Genomic DNA, 22,570 nt, shown 5'->3' with positions numbered 1-22,570 from the left:
CTTCTGGATTGGGCCGAGGGCCTGCTTGATGCCGTCATACATTCCCCTTACATTGCCTGTATCCGCTGCAGTCTGTATCTGGGAGCAGAGCTGGAGCCAATAGTTGTTGGCACATCGCCTGGCGCTCTGCTGCACTTTGCAGCGGACGGCCCGAAGGATCTGTAAGTTGCGCCGACTTGGGCAGGCTTTGTAGGCTGCCAAGGCGTTTCTCTTCTCTTCGATTACAGGTGTCATCTCTTCCGAGTGAGCCTCGAACCAGTCTGCCGACCTGCTGGTCTTCTTGCCAAAGGTGGAAATGGCAGCGTTGAACACAGCGTCTCTGAAGTGCTCCCATCTTTTACAGGCAGTGACCCCAGCTGGGCCAGGAAGAGCTTCCTCGAGCACGTGTGCAAAATCTTCCACCTTGTCCTGGTTGCGGGTCTTGGTGGTGTCGATGCGAGGTCTGCCCGCCTTTTTCGAGTGATGAATCTTCTTTGGTTGCATCTTGACCCTGCTACATACCAGGGAGTGGTCGGTGTCACAGACAGCACTCTGGTAGCTACGCGTAATCTTGACGCTGGGTAGACTTGCACGCCTGGTAAGAATCAGGTCAAGCTGGTGCCAGTGCTTGGATCTGGGGTGTCTCCAAGATACTCGGTGTTGAGGCTTTGTGCCGAAGAACGTGTTGGTGACACAAAGACCATGAAGGCAGCAGAGTTCTAGCAGACGTTGCCCGTTCTCATTCATCCTTCCTATGCCGAATTGACCCAGGCAAGTGGGCCAAATGTTGTGCTCGGCACCCACTCTGGCGTTGAAGTCGCCGAGGATGAACAGTGGCTCCTTTACAGGGATTCTCGCTATGACTCTGTTGAGGTCATCGTAGAATTTTTCCTTTGCCTCTGCTGGAGAAGTCAGGGTTGGTGCATATGCACTAATTACATTGACTGGTCCTGTTTGGGAGTACAGTTGCAGAGACAGAATTCGTTCGGTTTCCCCCATCGGTGGCATAATGTGTCCCAACAGTGCATTCCTGACGGCAAATCCCTCACCATGTTCTCTGGTCTCATATGGAGGTTTTCCTTGCCAGAAGAAAGAGAAGGTCCTCTCTCTCACAGATCCTGATCCTGGGAGCCTGGTCTCTTGGAGAGCAACAATATCCATCTGCAGCTTGCTCAGCTCCCTATCGATGATTGCTGTTTTTCGGGCGTCATTGATTTCTTGCAGGTCGTCAGAGAAACCTGGTGTCAGTGTCCTGACGTTCCATGTGCCCAGCTTTAGGGCAGTTGATATTTTCTTCTTTGGTTTGGTATTGCTTGGTGCAAAGTTGTCGGGCCGCTTGTCAGTTTTCACCCTAAACCCCACGCACCCAGTGAGGTTAACGGACCGTGGCGAGGCAACACCTTATTGGCTGGGGTTTGCCCAGCTTGAGGCGGGCGGTAGCTGCCCAGTGGGGCGCGATGACCCCTCCCACCGTCGGAAGCAACCCCTGGCGTCACACTCTTCGCCAATCGAGCAGAAGACTTAAAACCGGTAGACTGTCGCTTCCCGTGTTGGTTCGACGCTGTGAGGCGAAGCTGGAGTGTCCTCTCCAGGGCGCAAAGCCTGGGTAGGTAGATATGGAGGAGAAGCTGTTACCCATGCAGCAGGTCCCCCCTCTCCACGTTGCTGAAATTATCCAATAGAGAGGCAAATGCCAATACGCATGGTTCCCGCAACGTCGCAGGAGCTGCCAGAACGAGGTCGACGTCAACAACGAACTGCCTTAGGGGCTCCAACTCCGGATTTTTCCTCGAGGTTGACTCCTGAAGCCTTCCCAAAAACAAGGGTATGGCCGCAAGGCAGCGGAGGTTTAAAATCAGGGTTTTCCTTCCCCTAGATGGGCTGCCTTCCCAGGCTATCGAGTCCCATCTACCCGGAGCAGCTGGTTTTAAGGCGCCAGAGGCACGCCCTCGCCCCTTCTCCTGTCGGTAAAAGCAGTTCCGCCGGACTTAGACTAAGCCACCCGTGCAGGCCAGGAGTTGGACTTGGTTGTCAGAGGCTATTTGAGACGCATGCCGTATAGGAGCATTTTATAGGTCATGGGAGCTCGTCCCCCATTACCACCCCCTGGCTATGACAACCCCTTGGAACCATATATATATATATATATATATATATATATATATATATATATATATATATATATATAATCTCAGACAAGGAGAAAGCCCGTCTCAGAGCAGTGCGTGCCCCCCATGCAGGAGACTTCCTCCTGGCAGTGCCCATGTCAGCAATGGGCAAGCGCCTAGATCCAGAATCCCTTCGTGTAGCAGTGGCCCTCCGCCTTGGTGCCCCAATTCACACTGAATACAAGTGTATTTGCAACAGGGTGGAAGCAGACCAATACGGACTGCATGGGTTGCATTGCGGAAGCACAAAGGGCTGGCATGCAAGACACAACGAGGTCAATGACATCATCAAGAGAAGCCTCGTCTCAGCTAGGTGCCCAGCGGAGAGAGAACCTCGCATCCTAGGGGTCCAAAACCCGGATTTCCCCGCACTTCGCCCTGATGGCATCACCATATACTCCTGGAAGGAGGGTAGACAGTTGGTGTGGGACAACACATGTGTATCCACCCTGGCTGACACCTATGTACAGTTCGGAGCTGATCAAGCAGGTGGGGCGGCCAACCACAGGGAAACAGCTAAATCACTCGAGTACAGGCGACTGGAAGGTCAATACCTCTTTGTTCCCATAGCATCTGAGACGCATGGCCCCTGGGGCAAGTGTGACTTGGGATTTCTCAAGGAATTGGGTTCCAAGCTCATTGACGTCACCAGAGACCCAAGGGCTTCCAGTTTTTTCTTTCAGCGTCTCAGTGTGGCGATCCAGAGGGGATGCTTGCTGCGTCCTCGGGTCCTGTCCGGAAGCGGAGGAGCTTCAAGAGATCCATAACCTTTAGGCATTTGTCTTGTATGTTTTGTAACCTTTAAATACACAATAAAGCAAACAAAAAAAAAGAAAAAATAATATATATATATATATATATATATATATATATATATATATATATATATATATATATATATATATATTATTAAATATGACCGAAAAAGTAAGATTAATAATTAATTAATAAGATTAATAATAATACTGATCGAAACTGTGAACGCCAAGAAATCCGGACTCCACCTGCCAAAGATCATTGGGGAATATAAACCTGGATATGCGTATGGAAATGTCAAGACGCACAAGCCTGGAAACCCACTTCGGCCAATCATTAGCCAGATACCCACACCCACGTACAGACTGGCGAAGCGACTCAACGGCCTGCTGACTCCTTATGTTCCTTGCGCCTTCAGCCTGAAGTCTCCAAAGGAATTTGTGGACTTACTGCGGGGCACACGGGCCACAGGGATAAGAGCCTCGTTGGACGTAGAATCGCTGTTTACCAACGTACCTGTGGACGAGACAATCGGAATGATAGCCGACAGAGTGTATCGTGATCCAGCCTGTACTCCTCTTGACATGCCAGAAAGTATTCTGAGGAAACTACTCCAAGCTTGTACTAAAGAGGCACCCTTCTTGAGCCCGGATGGGCACATGTATAAGCAAGTAGATGGGGTCGCCATGGGTTCTCCCCTAGGTGTCCTGTTTGCAAACTTCTACATGGGTACCATCGAGCAAAAAGTCTTAGTCGACATGAACTTGAAACCGGCCATATACTGCAGGTATGTTGACGACATTTTTACACAGGTACCTGATGTCAGACATCTGCAGGAGCTGAAGGAGGCATTTGAGCAGAGTTCCGTGCTGCGTTTCACTTACGAGACAGAAAAGGATGGGAAGCTGCCTTTTCTAGATGTAACAGTCATGGAAAAGGGCGGAGGTTTCCACACTGCAGTCTACACTAAGGAAACAAACATAGGAATGTGCCTAAATGCCAACAGCGACTGCCCCGACAGGTACAAGAGGAGTGTTGTTAACGCATACGTCGACCGTGCTCTCAGCCACAGCTCAGAATGGAAGCAAGTCGACGAAGAACTCTGTAGGGTAAGGCAGGTCCTAGTCAATAACGGCTTCTCCAATGGTTTCATCGAAGACATCATAAGAAGGAAAGTGAAAAGCCATGCAACCTCTGAAGAGACAACTAACACAACACCTATACCCCCTATTAGACTATTTTACAGGAACTTCTTTTCCACAGCTCATAAAACGGAGGAAAGGGTCCTGAAAGATATTGTTAATAGAAACGTTATCCCTACAGACAAAAATCAGAGGATACAACTGACGATTTACTATAAAACCAGAAAAACCGCCAGCCTACTCATGAGAAACTCTCCAGACACAAAACAGAACGCTTTAAAAGAGACTAATGTCGTCTATGCCTTCAAATGCCCACTTGGGGACTGTAAGCTCCAAAAAACCCAGTATATAGGCAAGACAACATCTCTTTCTAGGCGTTTAACGATGCATAAGCAACAGGGCTCCATTAAGGAACATATAATCTCTTCCCATAACCAAACCATCGCCAGAGAAATCCTAGTAAACAACACAGAAATCATCGATAGATACAGCGATAGCAGGCGGCTTGACGTTTGCGAGGCACTACACATCAAGAAGTCAACACCAGCAATCAACAGCCAATTATTGCACAACTATATTCTACCCACCTCAAGACTCCGCTCCAATATAGAAGCATCAAGAAATATGGACCAATAGGGTTTCTACAAACACTTCTATTCAATACCCATTGTTTCTGTTCTGTCTTGTGTTGATACTTTTAATACCCTATTAATATCCCCTCCTGTTCTGTCTTGTGTTGATAATGCCACATCACCCTTCCCACCTCACTCAAATGTAGATATAATATCAGAGAGACGTAAGTTCTAATCAGTTGTGTATTTGTGAAGTCTTTGAAAATGTAATAAGTTTTACGAAACGCGCCCGTGTCGCGTCAGACTAGAAATAAAAATGAATTTTGGAGAAGTGATTTTTGATTTACCTCCAACAGTGAAGCGTAATGTACGAAAGATTGAGAAAATTCGTGTTAGAATTATTAATCTTACTTTTTCGGTCATATTTAATAATATATGTCTACAGGAAAGACTGCTACCAAAATATACTAATATATATATATATATATATATATATATATATATATATATATATATATATATACATACATATATATATATATATATATATATATATATACATATATATATATATACATATATATATATATACATATATATATATATATATACATATATATATATATACATATATATATATATACATAAATATATATATATACATATATATATACATATATATATACATATATATATATATACATATATATATATATATATATATACATATGTCGTACCTAATAGCCAGAACGCTCTTCTCAGCCTACTATTCAAGGCCCGATTTGCCTAATAAGCCAAGTTTTCATGAATTAATGTTTTTTCGTCTACCTAACCTACCTAACCTAACCTAACCTAGCTTTTTTTGGCTACCTAACCTAACCTTACCTATAAATATAGGTTAGGTTAGGTTAGGTAGGGTTGGTTAGGTTCGGGCATATATCTACGTTAATTTTAACTCCAATAAAAAAAAATGAGCTCATACAGAGAAAAGGGTTGCTTTATCATTTCATAAGAAAAAAAATTATAGTAAATATATTAATTCAGGAAAACTTGGCTTATTAGGCAAATCGGGCCTTGAATAGTAGGCTGAGAAGTGAGTTCTGGCTACTAGGTACGACACATATATATATATATATATACATATATATATATATATACATATATATATATACATATATATATATACATATATATATTATTAAATATGACCGAAAAAGTAAGATTAATAATTCTAACACGAATTTTCTCAATCTTTCGTACATTACGCTTCACTGTTGGAGGTAAATCAAAAATCAATTCTCCAAAATTCATTTTTATTTCTAGTCTGACGCGACACGGGCGCGTTTCGTAAAACTTATTACATTTTCAAAGACTTTAGTTCACAAATACACAACTGAATAGAACTTACGTATCTCCGATTTTATATTTACATTTGAGTGAGGTGGAAGGGGTGATGTGGCATTAACACAAGACAGAACAAAGTGTGGTATTAATAGGGTATTAATTTCATCAACACAAGACAGAACAAGAGTATTAATAGGGTATTAATTTCATCAACACAAGACAGAACACGAAACAATGGATATTGAATAGAAGTGTTTGTAGAAAGCCTATTGGTCCATATTTCTTGATGCTTCTATATTGGAGCGGAGTCTTGAGGTGGGTAGAATATAGTTGTGCAAAAATTGGCTGTTGATTGCTGGTGTTGACTTCTTGATGTGTAGTGCCTCGCAAACGTCAAGCCGCCTGCTATCGCTGTATCTATCGATGATTTCTGTGTTGTTTACTTGGATTTCTAGATTTACTAGAAATCCTAGTAAACAACACGATTTCTGTGTTGTTTACTAGGATTTCTAGATTTACTAGAAATCCTAGTAAACAACACAGAAATCATCGATAGATACAGCGATAGCAGGCGGCTTGACGTTTGCGAGGCACTACACATCAAGAAGTCAACACCAGCAATCAACCGCCAATTATTGCACAACTATATTCTACCCACCTCAAGACTCCGCTCCAATATAGAAGCATCAAGAAATATGGACCAATAGGCTTTCTACAAACACTTCTATTCAATATCCATTGTTTCGTGTTCTGTCTTGTGTTGATGAAATTAATACCCTATTAATACTCTTGTTCTGTCTTGTGTTGATGAAATTAATACCCTATTAATACCACACTTTGTTCTGTCTTGTGTTAATGCCACATCACCCCTTCCACCTCACTCAAATGTAGATATAAAATCGGAGATACGTAAGTTCTATTCAGTTGTGTATTTGTGAACTAAAGTCTTTGAAAATGTAATAAGTTTTACGAAACGCGCCCGTGTCGCGTCAGACTAGAAATAAAAATGAATTTTGGAGAATTGATTTTTGATTTACCTCCAACAGTGAAGCGTAATGTACGAAAGATTGAGAAAATTCGTGTTAGAATTATTAATCTTACTTTTTCGGTCATATTTAATAATATATGTCTACAGGAAAGACTGCTACCAAAATATACTAACATATTATATATATATATATATATATATATATATACTTATGTGTGTGTGTGTAAATCACGAAAAATAAACACGTGATTAAAAATGTGACAGTGTCAAACCACGGAGAAAAATTGAAACAGGAATTTCCTTAAGCACTTTCGTACATTAATACATCTTCAGAAGGAGTCCTTCTGAAGATGTAATGTGTGTATATATATATATATATATAATATATATATATATATATATATATATATATATATATATATCGTACCTAGTAGCCAGAACGCACTTCTCTGCCTACTATGCAAGGCACGATTTGCCTAATAAGCCAAGTTTTCCTGAATTAATATATTTTGTCTAATTTTTTTCTTATGAAATGATAAAGCTACCCATTTCATTATGTATGAGGTCATTTTTTTTTATTGGAGTAAAAATTAACGTAGATATATGACCGAACTTAACCAACCCTACCTAACCTAACCTAACCTATCTTTATAGGTTAGGTTGGGTTAGGTAGCCGAAAAAGTTAAGTTAGGTTAGGTTAGGTAGGTTAGGTAGTCGAAAAAACATTAATTCATGAAAACTTGGCTTATTAGGCAAATCGGGCCTAGCATAGTAGGCTGAGAAGTGCGTTCTGGCTACTAGGTACGACATACATATATATATGAAATATATTATATATATGAAACAATATATGTTGTACCTAGTAGCCAAAATGCAGTTCTTGTCCTACTATGTAAGGCCCAATTTGCCTAATAAGCCAAGTTTTCCAGAATTTCAATATTTTTCAAATTTTTTTCTTATGAAATGATAAAGCTATTCATTTCATTATGAATGAGGTAATTTTTTTAAATTTGAGTTAAAACTAACGTAGATATATGACCGAACCTAACCAACCCTACCTAACCTAACCTAGCCTAACCAAACATAACTAAATCAGTAATTTATGTTCTTAATATAATATAATAATAATTAAAATAAACCAGTAGGAAACAATTTAATAAAATTAAAGAAAATCACTCGGCCTATTAGGCAAATCGGGCCTTGCATAGTAGGCCGAGAAGTGCGTTCTGGCTACTAGGTACGACATATATATTGTGACGGGAAAGTGTTGGAGTATAGATGTTCGGCAGTCCTTCAATGGCAGGTGTCAATGCCTGGTCACACTTACAAAAAAAAGATAAACTGCTTGCTTGTTGTCTGTGGTAAGTTAGAGGGAGGAACACGTAAAACACAAAGTATGAACAATGAAACTTTAACATATTTACTTTAAACAAATGAAAATAAAGACAAATCTCGGGGGAATGGAAAGTAAAGTTAAATAACAAAGATAAATGCAAAGACAATGTGAGACACAATAGTATAAAGGTGAAATAATAAAATGGTGCTGAGAATATCGGCCATGGCTGAAACCTCCCTTCGTATACGAGCCAATGAGCTAGTATGCCAGAGAGAGATGCCAACTCTAAGAGCACAAAGAATATTCTGAAGTTGATAGCTGGTCAGGCTCCGACGTCGACTCAAGTAGATGGCGCGGAGGTGCTGTGTGCAGGTGCGAATTCGGCGAGTCACCAGTCAGGAGCAGGCAGGCTGGAACGAGTAGTTTGCTGGTTGACGACAAGCCGACGTGGAGGGTGTGTGGAGTAGGGGGGATCTTGGGGACGTTTTGCCTCCTGGTCAAAACGTTTTGTGCTACCGGTGACGTATCTTGAATGTAGCATCTTATACTGGTAAAAATGATGTAACTTGAGGTAGGGAAGAGCAGGCTCAATCTCTCTTGAAAGAGATAATCGTCACAACTCTCCCCCGAAGCCTGCGGTTCCGGGTGAAGTTACGTCTTCAGGTGGTAGAGTGGTAGGTGGAGCAGCCTCCACCTCATAGACTCTGGAGAGGGCGTCTGCTATGATGTTGTCAGTTCCCTTGATGTAAAAGATCTCCAGGTTGAAATTCTGCAGATATAAAGCCCATCGTAGAAGCCGTTGATTGTTGAATTGGGCTTGCTGCAGGAAGCGTAGGGGATTGTGGTCCGAGTAGATGGCAGTAGACCGCGTATTTTGCAGGTACGGTTCGAAGTGCTGCAAGTTCAAGACGATTGATAGTAGCTCCTTTTCGATCGTGCTGTAGTTCCTTTGGTGTGGCTTTAATTTATAGCTGTAGTAGCTAACAGGCAGAATCTCCTCGCCTCGTTGTTGCATCAGGACACCCCCGATGCCGGTACCACTGGCGTCGACATGGAGGATGAAAGGCTTCGTGATATCTGACGAGGCGAGAATAGGATTAGAACAGAGCAGGAATTTAAGTTGTTCAAAAGCAACGGGTTGTTGAATGGTCCAATGATACCGTTGCTTGGGGCTGGTTAAGGTGATTAATGGTGTCGCTACCGTACTAAAGTTCCTCACAAACCTACGGTAATAGGAGGCAAAACCAAGGAAGCGCAGGAGCTGCTTCCTGGTGGTAGGCTGTGGGTAATAGTGGATAGCTATGGTATGTATGTTTAACGGAGCTATGCTGCCACTCCCTATCTCATGGCCAAGATAACGCACTTTACCTTTGGCAAAGGTCGACTTGCCCAAGTTGATGGTGAGGCCGGCTGACAGGAGCTTGGCAAACAATCGTTGTAGCTGGAGCAGATGTTCGCTCCAGGTGTTGGTTGCCACAACTATATCATCCAAGTAGGCGTAGGTGTTATCTAAGCCCTGGATGACGCGGTTGACAGCTCGCTGGAAGGTGGCCGGGGCATTAACGTTACAAATGAGGTGGTAGAGGTACTGGGATTAAAAATAGAGAAAATAAATTTAGTGATTATACTAATATACAAACCGCCAGATGCAACGGCTGAGGAATTCACAGAACAGATAAGCAAAATAGAGAATAGCCTTGATAATTTGGAGAACCCGATACCTGATATTATTTTCCTAGGTGACTTCAACTTGCCTAGTCTCAGGTGGAAAATAGCAAACAATAATATTATACCAGGAAATCTAACAGGACCTAACCAACCACAGATTAGAGAACTACTTAGATTCTGTGACAAATTTTCACTCAATCAGCAGATATCGGAGCCAACGAGAAATGAAAATATTCTAGATCTGGTCTTTACGAACAATGAAGACATTATCAGAGACATTACGATATCAGATACCACATACTCAGATCACAAACTCATTGAAGTGCAAACGACCATCAATACTCAGAATAGACCTAAAACGTTGATAAAGCGAGAGGGGCTATTCAGTAAATTCAATTTTAATAATAAAAGGATAGACTGGGAGATAATAAACAGGGAACTTACAAACATTCCATGGGGAACTGTTCTAAATAATACAAGTCCTACAGAAGGAATAGAAAAACTTACTTCAGAAGCGTATCAAGTCTGTCTGAAACATGTTCCTTTGAGGAAAGCCAGAAAGAGATCTAACGTAGAAAGAGAACGCAGACGACACTATAAACGCAGGAAAAAAATAACGGAACTGCTTATGCAGACACGAATTTCCCGTCAAAGAAGGAATAATTTAAATAGGGAGATTGAAGAAATCGAGCGGAAATTGAAACACTCATATGAAACTGAAGAAAGGCAGTTAGAACAGAAAGCAATTCAGGAAATAAAGAAAAATCCAAAATATTTCTTCTCATATGCGAAATCAAAAGCAAAAACCACTGCCAGTATTGGACCTATTCGTACAAGTGAAGGTTCATACACGGAGGATGACAAAGAAATTAGTGAAATCCTAAAAAAGCAGTATGAGGACATGTTTAGCACTCCAATAAACAACATGAAGGTGGAAGATCCAGACATTTTCTTTATGCGGGATATTCAAACCCCGGTAAATATAACTGATATAAACACGAGCGCACTAAATTTTGAAAAAGAAATTGAAAACATGCCCATGCACTCGGCCCCAGGTCCAGACTCATGGAATTCAATATTTATAAAGAAATGCAAAGTGCCGGTAGCACAGGCACTCAGTATAGTGTGGAGGAAGAGCTTGGACACGGGGGAGATACCAGATGCACTTAAAGTAGCAGACATAGCCCCTCTACACAAGGGAGGGAGCAAAGCATTGGCAAAAAATTATAGACCAGTTGCACTAACATCGCACATCATAAAAGTATTTGAGAGAGTGATTAGGAGTCAGGTCACCAATTTCATGGAGACCAATGACCTTCATAACCCAGGCCAACATGGATTTCGAGCGGGAAGATCGTGCCTCTCACAGCTACTTGAGCACTACGACAAAGTCACTGAGGCATTAGAAGAGAAACAGAATGCTGATGTGATATACACGGACTTCGCAAAGGCCTTCGATAAATGTGACCATGGCGTGATAGCACACAAAATGAAGTCAATGGGAATAACCGGTAAAGTAGGACGCTGGATACTCAGTTTTCTGTCAAACAGGACTCAGCGAGTAACTGTCAACCATATAAAATCTAGTCCAAGTGCAGTGAAAAGCTCTGTACCTCAGGGTACAGTCCTTGCACCACTGCTTTTCCTTATTCTCATATCAGATATAGACAAAAATACAAGTCACAGCTTCGTATCATCCTTTGCAGATGACACAAAAATCAGTATGAAAATTACCTCGGCTGAGGACATTGAAAAACTTCAAGCTGATATTAATAAAGTTTTCGACTGGGCATCAGAAAATAACATGATGTTTAACAGTGATAAATTCCAGGTACTCAGGTACGGTAAAAATGAGGACCTTAAACATAATACAGAGTACAAAACACAATCAAATGTACCCATAGTAGGAAAACAGCATGTAAAGGATTTGGGAATAATAATGTCGGACGACCTAACGTTTAAGGAGCATAACCAAGCAAATATTGCGACAGCCAGAAAAATGATAGGATGGATTACGAGAACTTTCAAATCCAGGGATCCCATCACAATGGTTGTACTCTTCAAGGCACTTGTGTTGTCCCGTCTTGAGTACTGCTCAGTACTCACTTCCCCCTTCAAAGCAGGAGAGATTGCTGAAATAGAGGGAATACAGAGAACATATACGGCACGCATAGACGCAATAAAGCACCTAAATTATTGGGATCGTCTCAAAGCCCTCCAAATGTACTCACTAGAAAGAAGACGAGAGAGATATCAAATAATATACACCTGGAAGATACTGGAGGGTCAAGTACCAAATCTACACAGTAAAATAACAACGTACTGGAGTGAACGACATGGAAGAAAATGTAGAATAGAACCAATGAAGAGCAGAGGTGCCATAGGCACAATCAGAGAACACTGTATAAACATCAGAGGTCCGCGGTTGTTCAACGTCCTCCCAGCAAGCATAAGAAATATTGCCGGAACAACAGTGGACATTTTCAAGAGGAAACTAGATTTATTCCTCCAAGGAGTGCCGGACCAACCGGGCTGTGGTGGGTATGTGGGCCTGCGGGCCGCTCCAAGCAACAGCCTGGTGGACCAAACTCTCACAAGTCGAGCCTGGCCTCGGGCCGGGCTTGGGGAGTAGAAGAACTCCCAGAACCCCATCAACCAGGTATCAACCAGGTATCAACCAAGTATTACATAATCCAAAGGGAAGGCGTTCGTATCTGTAAAGGCCAAAAGGAGTGGTAAAGGCAGATATTTCCTTAGCTTGCTCTGTCAAACATACCTGGTAATATCCTTTTAATAAGTCCAGCTTCGATAGGTACCGCGCATGACCAATGGCATCAAGGATGTCATCTATTCTAGGTAAGGGGTACGCATCCTTGACAGTCACAAGATTTAATTTACGATAGTCGGTACATAGTCGCACCTTACCTTGCGGTTTTGGCACCAGGATGCAGGGTGAGGCCCAAGGAGACTCACAAGGGGTAGCCAGCCCATGATCCAGGAGGTACTGTACCTCAGCACGCATGACTTCCTTCTTACTCGGGCTGATTCGGTAGAAAGGTTGACGAATCGGCCGTGTGTCGGGGAGTAGTTGGATGTCGTGCTGAACCACATTACACTCCTATGGATCATCGCTGAACAACTTCTGGTGTTCCTTGAAGATTCTGATGAGAGGTGCGCTATTATTGTCCTGGAAGTAGTTATGAAGATTAGCAAGGATTTCCGAATTGGAAAGCACCGACTCAGTGTTAGTGCTTTCGGGAGAAGCAGGGAAGGTTTCACTGTGGAGGTATGGACCTTTAATCGCGGAAACTGATGCCAACACAGTGGGGGGAATACCTTGATACTGCTTCAGGAGGTTGACGTGGCACAACTGGGTCTTCCGCCGCCTATCAGGAGTCTCAAGAACGTAGTTGTGGTTGTTCCTGCACTCCTTGATGCGGTAAGGTCCTGAAAACTTGTTTTGAAATGGAGAACCTGGGATAGGAAAATATGCCAATACGAAGTCTCCTGGTTTAAATTTCCTTAATTTGCTGTTTTGGCCAAAATGAGTCTTCATCCTCTCCTGGGCTTTCAATAGGTTGTCATTAGCAAATGTACGTACTCTCTCTAGAATGTGTTTTAAGTTTTGAAGAAACTGAGGCACATTCTGAGTGTCACTGAAGGTGGCATTACGTAGAGAGTCCTTGAAAGCTTTGAGAGGAGTACGGCACTTACGTCCGTAGAGCATCCCATAAGGAGATACTCCTAGAGACTCATTGGGGAGACTTCTGAAAATGCACATAATGAGATCAAGTTGTTTATCCCAGTCCTTCAAGGTGTCATTGCAGAACTTCTTTAGCTGAAGAACTTCCTAAAGAAGTTCTGCAATGACACCTTGAAGGACTGGGATAAACAACTTGATCTCATTATGTGCATTTTCAGAAGTCTCCCCAATGAGTCTCTAGGAGTATCTCCTTATGGGATGCTCTACGGACGTAAGTAGAGCTTTAATAGTCTGATGACTACGTTCAAGAGAACCCTGTGAAGCAGGATGATAGGGGCTGGACAGTACCTGTGTGATGTTGAACCCCTCCAGTGTCTTCTTGAAGAGATCACTGGTGAAGTTGGTGCCACAGTCGCTTTGAACCTCTCTTGGAAATCCATACTGGGTGAAGATCTTCAATAGGTGTTTCACCACAGTAGCAGCCGTAATGTTCTTTACTGAAACTGCTATGGGAAACCTGGTGGTAGGACACATGATAGTTAATATATATGCGTTGCCAGAACTGGTCCGGGGTAAAGGACCAACACAGTCTATTATGAGTCTGTGGAAAGGTTCCGCAAGCACCTGGATGGGTTTTAGTGGAGCCTGGGGAATAGAGATACAGGTTTACCTGCCATCTGACATATATGACACTGTTGGACGTATTTTTTAACGTCTTTTACCATACCTGGCCAGTAGTAGTCTTGTCTGATTCCGTGGTAGGTTTTGTTGAAAAAATAGTGAGAAAGAGCTCCGTGGGCCAGGTGTAGAATATCGGGCCGTATGCTGGTGGGAATCACTAATTGTTCGACATTGGCCCAATCGTCATCCTCCTTCAGCTTGCTGGGTCTTTATCTGCGATAGAGCAACTCATTCTCTGGAAAGAACCCAAGGATACTGTCAGGTTGAGTCTCAGCCTGGAAGAATAATGGTGTTAATGATTGATCTTCCCTCTGTAACTTAGGGAACTCCAACTTGGTAAGATTTGGAGGTAGATTCTGAGGGTCTTGAGGGACAGCGGTAGCAGTAGAGTCAGCTGGTTGCGGTCGTGCAGCTTGTGCACGGGTGGTCACTAAAACCGGAGGAGAAACTTTATCACTTTCTTGAACCTCTGCTGGAACATATTCAAAGATGGGATTATCCATTACAGAAGTACACACCTGGGGTTTGTCCGTGATGATCAGGTTGGGCGGTTGCAGATCTTCTGCCAAGTCGTTGCCCAGGAGAAGTTGCACTCCAGGCATGGGAAAAGGCTTTTCCCTGATGGCGACTTGGACTTCACCGGTCACGAAGGGACAATCCAGGTGGACTCTGGCGAGTGGATATGGAGTGGTAGCAGTGAGGTCAGTGATAAGGACGGTTTCCCCGGTGTAGGTGACGTTAGGCACAGCCGACTTTAAGATAATGGACTGAAGAGCCGCTGTGTCCCTCAAGATCTTCAATTTGAAACGTCCCTCTGAATCTGTACCGTTGGTAGAGACAGTTCCAGGATACAGGTGTTTACTAAAGAGAGAAAGATCATTAACATGAACACCAACATTCATCACAGGCTTACCGGACTTAGGAGGAGTCGGTTTGAGTTTAGTTGTTTCATTGCCTTTGTACTGAGCCTTCCCACATTTATCTATGGTATGTCCATAGAGTTTGCAATACAATTGAGAGCTTGCTTGATCTGTGCTTACTTTATCATAACTATACCAAGACTTCTTACTGGAAGGTGGTTCTGGTGTCAGCCGGTGGATGAGGCTGTAGGTGTCAGCTGACTTCGCACATCTGATGTAGTCGGTTTCTTCTTTGTCTGCTAAATATAAACGAATGGAAGGGGGAACACGTCTCAAGAATTCCTCAACTAGCATGAGGTTGACGAGTTCTGAAAATTCAGAGACATGTGCTGCTTCCAGCCATTTGGTGGAGAGAAGGTAGGCGTCCAAAACTGCTTGCTTCAGGGTCTGGTAGTCATTCTCAGACGCTAAGGTACTTTTTTTTTTTTTTTTTTTTTTTTATTATTATTTTTTTTTTTTTTTTTTTTTTTTTATTATTTTCTACCACAGACGTGGCCACACATTTACAATGCTAACCAGCATATATACATTTTCTTCTGTCCTCCATGGACAGGGTTAGAGAAGTGTTAAACATACAGTTCAAGGGTTTTATTGAACACTCAACCACAGAAGGTGATTCGGTGCTTTTAAAATGCTAAGCGAACCTACATACGTAAATACATAGATACACAGATTTACGTATGTCCTACATAAAGTGTTAGATGTGTCTTTTACATAGTGTCATTAATGTACATTCACAAAGGTGAAATGTAATTCTGATCAGCTTCCATATATGCTTTATACCCATACATATACATACACACACACACATATACATACATATATACACACACACATGCATTCACATACATTTGTCTCATTTACTCTGACAGGGTGAGGTAGCTGATAAAGAAACTAGTGTGCAATTAAGCACTTAAACACTGAAGGTGATGAAGGTGCTTTGGTACGCTAAGGTACTAAGAGTAACCGCAGCTCTACCTGTGAGATGCACTCTGAAAAGGGTAGACTATTGATCTGAAGGCCAGCTAAGTTTATTAGCTAGAGTCTCAAAAGTGGTGAAAAAGACATCAATCTCTGTCTCAACGAATGGTGGCATTAACTTACTTGCATGGGAGATATTGAAACTTATGGGAAGACTAGCTGTAGCTCGTTGGCGTTGAGTGTATTGTGTATCTTCCAATGCGAGTTCTTGTTGACGACATGCTACAGCCATATCGGCTTGCTTCTTGTCATGATCGCGTTGTATCTCCAGGTGACGATGTTTTGCTTCAAGCTGTACTCGCTCACGCTCACGGAGTAGGGCCATCTCGTGTTCTTGTTGTTCTTTCTTCATGGCAGCCTCACGTTCTTGTTCTTCTTTCCTGATTGCAGCTTCTTCTTTCCTCAGTGTGGCCTCGCGTTCCCTTATTTGGAGAGCTTTCTGTTGCTCCCGCTCGAGCTTTGCAAGTTCGAGCTTGAGTTTCATAGTTGCCAGAGCATGTTTATCTGCAATAGAATAATTTTCGTGAGTTTCAGAGTCAATCTTCCCTTCGTCTAAGAGGTGATCCATTATTAAATTGTGCAATTAATTTTTGTTGGCTCCAGGGGGAACATCTAGTTGATACTTGTGTGCAAGAGTTTGTAATTCGGTCCTCTTGGCACGACCTAAGTTCCCTATTTCACCTGCTGGATCGTTACGAAAAGCTGGAAGACGAAATACGGTGAAAAATAGCAAATAAATGTACAACGAATACTTGTGATATGGAAGTGTCAGTAACAGGATGACGTGGCAACTGGTAACTGTCCTGTGGAATTTAATATTTAACAATTAAAGTTACTTTCAGTATGGTAAATGATTAGTCAATCAAAAGCGCAGGAAATCTTGTACCAGGTACTCAATGTAAGAGAATAAGGGCAAGAAAATCCTACTAAATAAATGAAACTGATAGTTTCTAAAACAAATGAAACATTTAATTATTCCAAAAGTGAATAAGGTAGTCCAAGAATGTAGGCATACCTTGCCGAGTCTCTATAGGACATAAGCAAGGGTTTTCCCACTTAATGAAATATGATACTTACAGAATTAGCGAACTTTGTGCTCTGAAAAAAGAAAACTAATGCCCTACCTAAGTAAATATCATCATCTCTGACCGACGTGTAGGGGTGCGAGTGTCAACTGGTGACGAGAACTGCTGTTGAGGTCCCAACTCAGCAACGTAGTCCGTGCTAGAGGAACTATGGTCCTCTTTATCCTCCTTCGGTCGGATTGCAGAAGATAGGGTGCTTTGACCTGAAGACAAACCAAAGTACCAGGGTACCCAAAATGATGATCTGTCTGAGATTGAGAAATATCCTACGGACAAAAGGTGGAAAACACGAGTAATAACAGGGCGGGAGGGATGACCAATTAAGAGAATGACTGAGGCCTACAGTCACCACGTAATCCAAAGTTATCCAACACTCACCATATGCTACTCTCGGAATGCACAATACACACAGCACCATATAAATATTAAAAGTAATGAAAATATTGAAAAGCAACTGTATGAAAGCCAAGTACGCTGACCACAAATTGATGTTCTAGTACTAGTACCTGAGTGAAGCTCCTAGGACAGGCCCCCATTAAATGTGACGGGAAAGTGTAGGAGTGTAGATGTTCGGCAGTCCTCCAAATGGCTGGTGTCAATGCCTAGTCACACTTACAAAAAAAAAGATAAGATTGCTTGCCTATGTGTGAAAATAAACAAGTCAAAAACATATAAATGAAGATTAGAGATGACGTTACTCTACAATAATATAATTACACAGTGAAAAATAATCAGGTGCTGAGAATATGGCGCTAGCTGAGAAACATCCACCTGATACACAGTGTATATTAGTTAGTTGTTCACTGCTTGAGAGCACAGGGATATTCTGACTTCAATGGCTGGTTCAAGCCCAGATATTGACTCAGGTAGAGGGCGCTGAGGTGCAGAAGTGCAGGTGTGCAGTCGGCGAGTTACCAATCAGGAGCAGGCAGGCTTGGAAGGGTAGTTGGCTGGTTGATGACGAGCCGGCGTGGAGGGAGTGTGTAGTAGGGGGGGGGGGAGTCTTGGGTACGTTTGCCTCCTGGTCAAAACGTTTTGTGCTACTGGTAGACGTATCTTGAAGGTAGCATCTTATTGATGTGTAATATACGTAACTTGATGTAGAGAAGAGCAGGCCCAATCGATCTAGAAAGAGATTATCGTCACAATATATATATATATATATATATATATATATATATATATATATATATATATATATATATATATATATATATATATATATATATATATATATATATATAATTTGAGTGGTAATCAGTGTCACTACAGAATTTCCTAAAGGAATTGTACCAGGTAGCGTTGCTAATTTCTTTAGACCGTTACAGGTTACCTGCCAGAATTATGCACTGTAACAAATGTAACAACATCCTAATAACATATATGACTTAACACCAATTATGGTTTAATTATTATAAGAGGATTAACCTTTTTTCGGTGCTCGCTTACCTCATAACCAGGTTGAAATTAACTAATATTATCAGGCCTTCTAATATAAAAAATTAGTTCAAACCGGAAACGAGGTACTCCCTGCAATTGGTGAGGTCGCTGCAGCAGATTAACTACAAGATGATTCTAAGTTTATGAGTATTGACAGCGCTGCCTATTGCTCGTCCTCATGGGAGGTTTTCTCAATTTACAATGTCATTCTCCTTCCTTTCCTGATCAAGTGACGCCACTAGAAATCTGCTAAATTTTCTACCTATTTATTGATAAACGTAGGGAGACGTTGATTTTATTGATGATTTTATTATATCCAGTCATAGAGAATAATTTTGTATTAATTATAATCCCTAGACTGGTGTTTTAACATATTTATTAATATTTATTAGTTTATATTTTGGTGATGTGGCAATAATATCCCGTTTTTCTCGGGGAAAATCCTAGTTTTAATATTCTATGAATGAGTAAATACACTACTTTTAGATTAATTTGTTAGTACAAAATCAGCAGCAATATTATAAGGATTATTATAGCAGTTCACATGGCGTAGTTGTAAGATGCTCGCCTGGGGTTTCGCGAGCACTTTGTCCTGGGTTCGTATCCTGGCCGGGAAAGACTTATTGGGCGTAAATCCTTAGCTGTAGCCTTTGTTTAACCTAACAGTAAAATGGGCACCTGGTTGTTAAAGAATTTGGCGGGGGTCGTATTCCAGGGAACACAGGATTAATGACTTTCCCGAAATGCTACGCGTGCTAGTGGCTGTACAAGAATGTAGTAACTCTTGTATAGATTCATAAAAAAAATATATATAAAATCTGCCTATTGTATTGAAAGTTAGTAAATGGTGTTGATATTTCCGACAATGCGACAGGGAAGCAAGGTTTGGTATGCACACTGGATAAGCACTTATTGAAATAACTTAACTCAGAATCAACAGCATGTAAGGACCCACTACCAGCAACTCCCAGAGCTGCTACCCAGCGTCACGTGTGGCTGGTGGCGGGTCATCAAACACTCCACATTATAGGGTTTGGTACATGCTGGGTCCATACATAGTACATCAGGAAAATTAGTATATCCAAGCCAAGCGGAAAGCTGACAGGCAATTGGAAAGCGACATTGCGAGATTAGTAAAAGACCAACCAAAACTGACGTTTAAACTTAAAAAGAACAGCAGGCTAAGGAGATATTGTCATGGCGAACGACGTGTATAAGCGTGATAAACTCAATAAATGACATAAAGAGTTTCCTAACAGGAAAGCAACATGAACATTCCCGAGGTAGTGAGATCGTAGATGATGCACATACGATAAGAAGTGTAAATGCCAAGGAGGACTGCATAGATTTACAAAGAGATCTTGACAAACTACAGTAGTGGGGTAAAAAAAAATGGTTGCTAGAATTCAGTCCAAAGAATTGTAAAGTAGTGAAGATGGGAAAAAGGGAGTATTTAAAAAAGAACTTATCTACACAGAACGATGACGACAACTACAGGAATCAAGAAAAATAATAAGATCTTGGAGTGGATATGACACCAAAACTATCATTAAAGACACAAAAACAGTGTAATATTGGCAAGTCAAAGAAAAGTATCAAACTATGGAATGTCATTTAGAAACGAAAATAACAACTCTTTCATTACACACAGAAATAACAATAATGTGATATATCGATGAGAAAGGCCACAAGAGCCGTGACGAGGGTTCGAATCGATTCGCTGGGTATTCCCAGATGCACGCTCTCTTTACCTCTTTCATTGCTATCTATGCAGTCTATACAAAGCGGATACGGGAATATGCAGCTCCTGCCTAGAATCTGTACAGTATTAAGCATTAAACCTTAACGGAAAAAAGCACAGATAGTTTTAGCATGATAAGTAAGATGGGTAAGCTACGAAGACTTGTTTAGGGAACTATATGTTATAATACCAGAAGAGCGAAGGAGATATAATCACAACATACACGATTCAGATGGCAATAAAAAAGGCGGAAATTGCAGCCTCTTTCACGTGAGAAAAGACAAGAAAGGATGTAATTTCGGGAGGCTAGAAACGAAAATTAGTTGAAGAAACGAGGTAATCCTCTCCATGTATAGTGAAGAAAGTTGTCAACAAGTGGAATGCAATAACAGAAGATGTATAAGAAAGCTCCCTACATCCACAACATTAAGTCACATGGAAATGAGTCTGAACATCAGGAATGTGAACTCTAGCGCATCAGATACAAGAAGGATCGTAGACAGAGCACAAGAGCTAGATCTTAGTTTCCTATTGTCACTGTTTGTTAACCACCACCCACACCCCTCATGAGCACCCCGCCCACACCACACAGGAGCACCCCACCCACACCACACAGGAGAACCACCACCCACACCACACAGGAGCACCACCCCCCACACCACACAGGAGCACCACCACCCACACCACACAGGAGCACCACCCTCCACACCACACAGGAGCACCACCACCCACACCACACAGGAGCACCACCACCCACACCACACAGAAGCACCACCCCCCACACCACACAGGAGCACCACCACCCACACCACACAGGAGCACCACCCTCCACACCACACAGGAGCACCACCACCCACACCACACAGGAGCACCACCCCCCACACCACACAGGAGCACCACCACCCACACCACACAGGAGCACCACCACCCACACCACACAGGAGCACCACCACCCACACCACACAGGAGCACCACCACCCACACCACACAGGAGCACCCCACACACCACACAGGAGCACCACCACCCACACCACAAAGGAGCACCCCCCACACCACACAGGAGCACCACCACCCACACCACACAGGAGCACAACCACCCACACCACACAGGAGCATCCCCCACACCACACAGGAGCCCCACCCCCCACACCACTCAGGAGCACCACCACCCATACCACACAGGAGCACCACCCCCCACACCACACAGGAGAACCACCACCCATACCACACAGGAGCACCACCACCCACACCACACAAGAGCACCACCACCCATACCACACAGGAGCTCCACCACCCACACCACACAGGAGCACCACCACCCACACCACACAGGAGCACCACCACCCACACCACACAGGAGCACCCCCACACCACACAGGAGCACCACCACCCACACCACACAGTAGCCCCACCACCCACACCACACAGGAGCACCACCACCCACACCACACAGGAGCACCACCACCCACACCACACAGGAGCCCCACCACCCACACCACACAGGAGCACCACCACCCACACCACACAGGAGCATCACCAGCCACACCACACAGGAGCACCCCCCACACCACACAGGAGCACCACCACCACCCACACTTCACAGGAGCCCCACCACCCACACCACACAGGAGCACCACCACCTACACCACACAGGAGCACCACCACCCACACCACACAGGAGCACCACCACCCACACCACACAGGAGCACAACCACCCACACCACACAGGAGCACCCCCCACACCACACAGGAGCACCACCCCCCACACCACACAGGAGCACCCCCCACACCACACAGGAGCACCCCCACACCACACAGGAGCACCACCACCCACACCACACAGGAGCACCACCACCCACACCACACAGGAGCACCCCACCCACACCACACAGGAGCACCCCCCACACCACACAGGAGCACCCCCACCCACACCACACAGGAGCACCACCACCCACACCACACAGGAGCACCCCACCCACACCACACAGGAGCACCCCACCCACACCACACAGGAGCACCACCATCCACACCACACAGGAGCCCCACCACCCACACCACACAGGAGC

Source organism: Procambarus clarkii, chromosome 47 (genome assembly GCF_040958095.1).
Source record: "Procambarus clarkii isolate CNS0578487 chromosome 47, FALCON_Pclarkii_2.0, whole genome shotgun sequence".
Lineage (NCBI taxonomy): Eukaryota > Metazoa > Arthropoda > Malacostraca > Decapoda > Cambaridae > Procambarus > Procambarus clarkii.
This window is presented reverse-complemented; position numbering follows the sequence as displayed.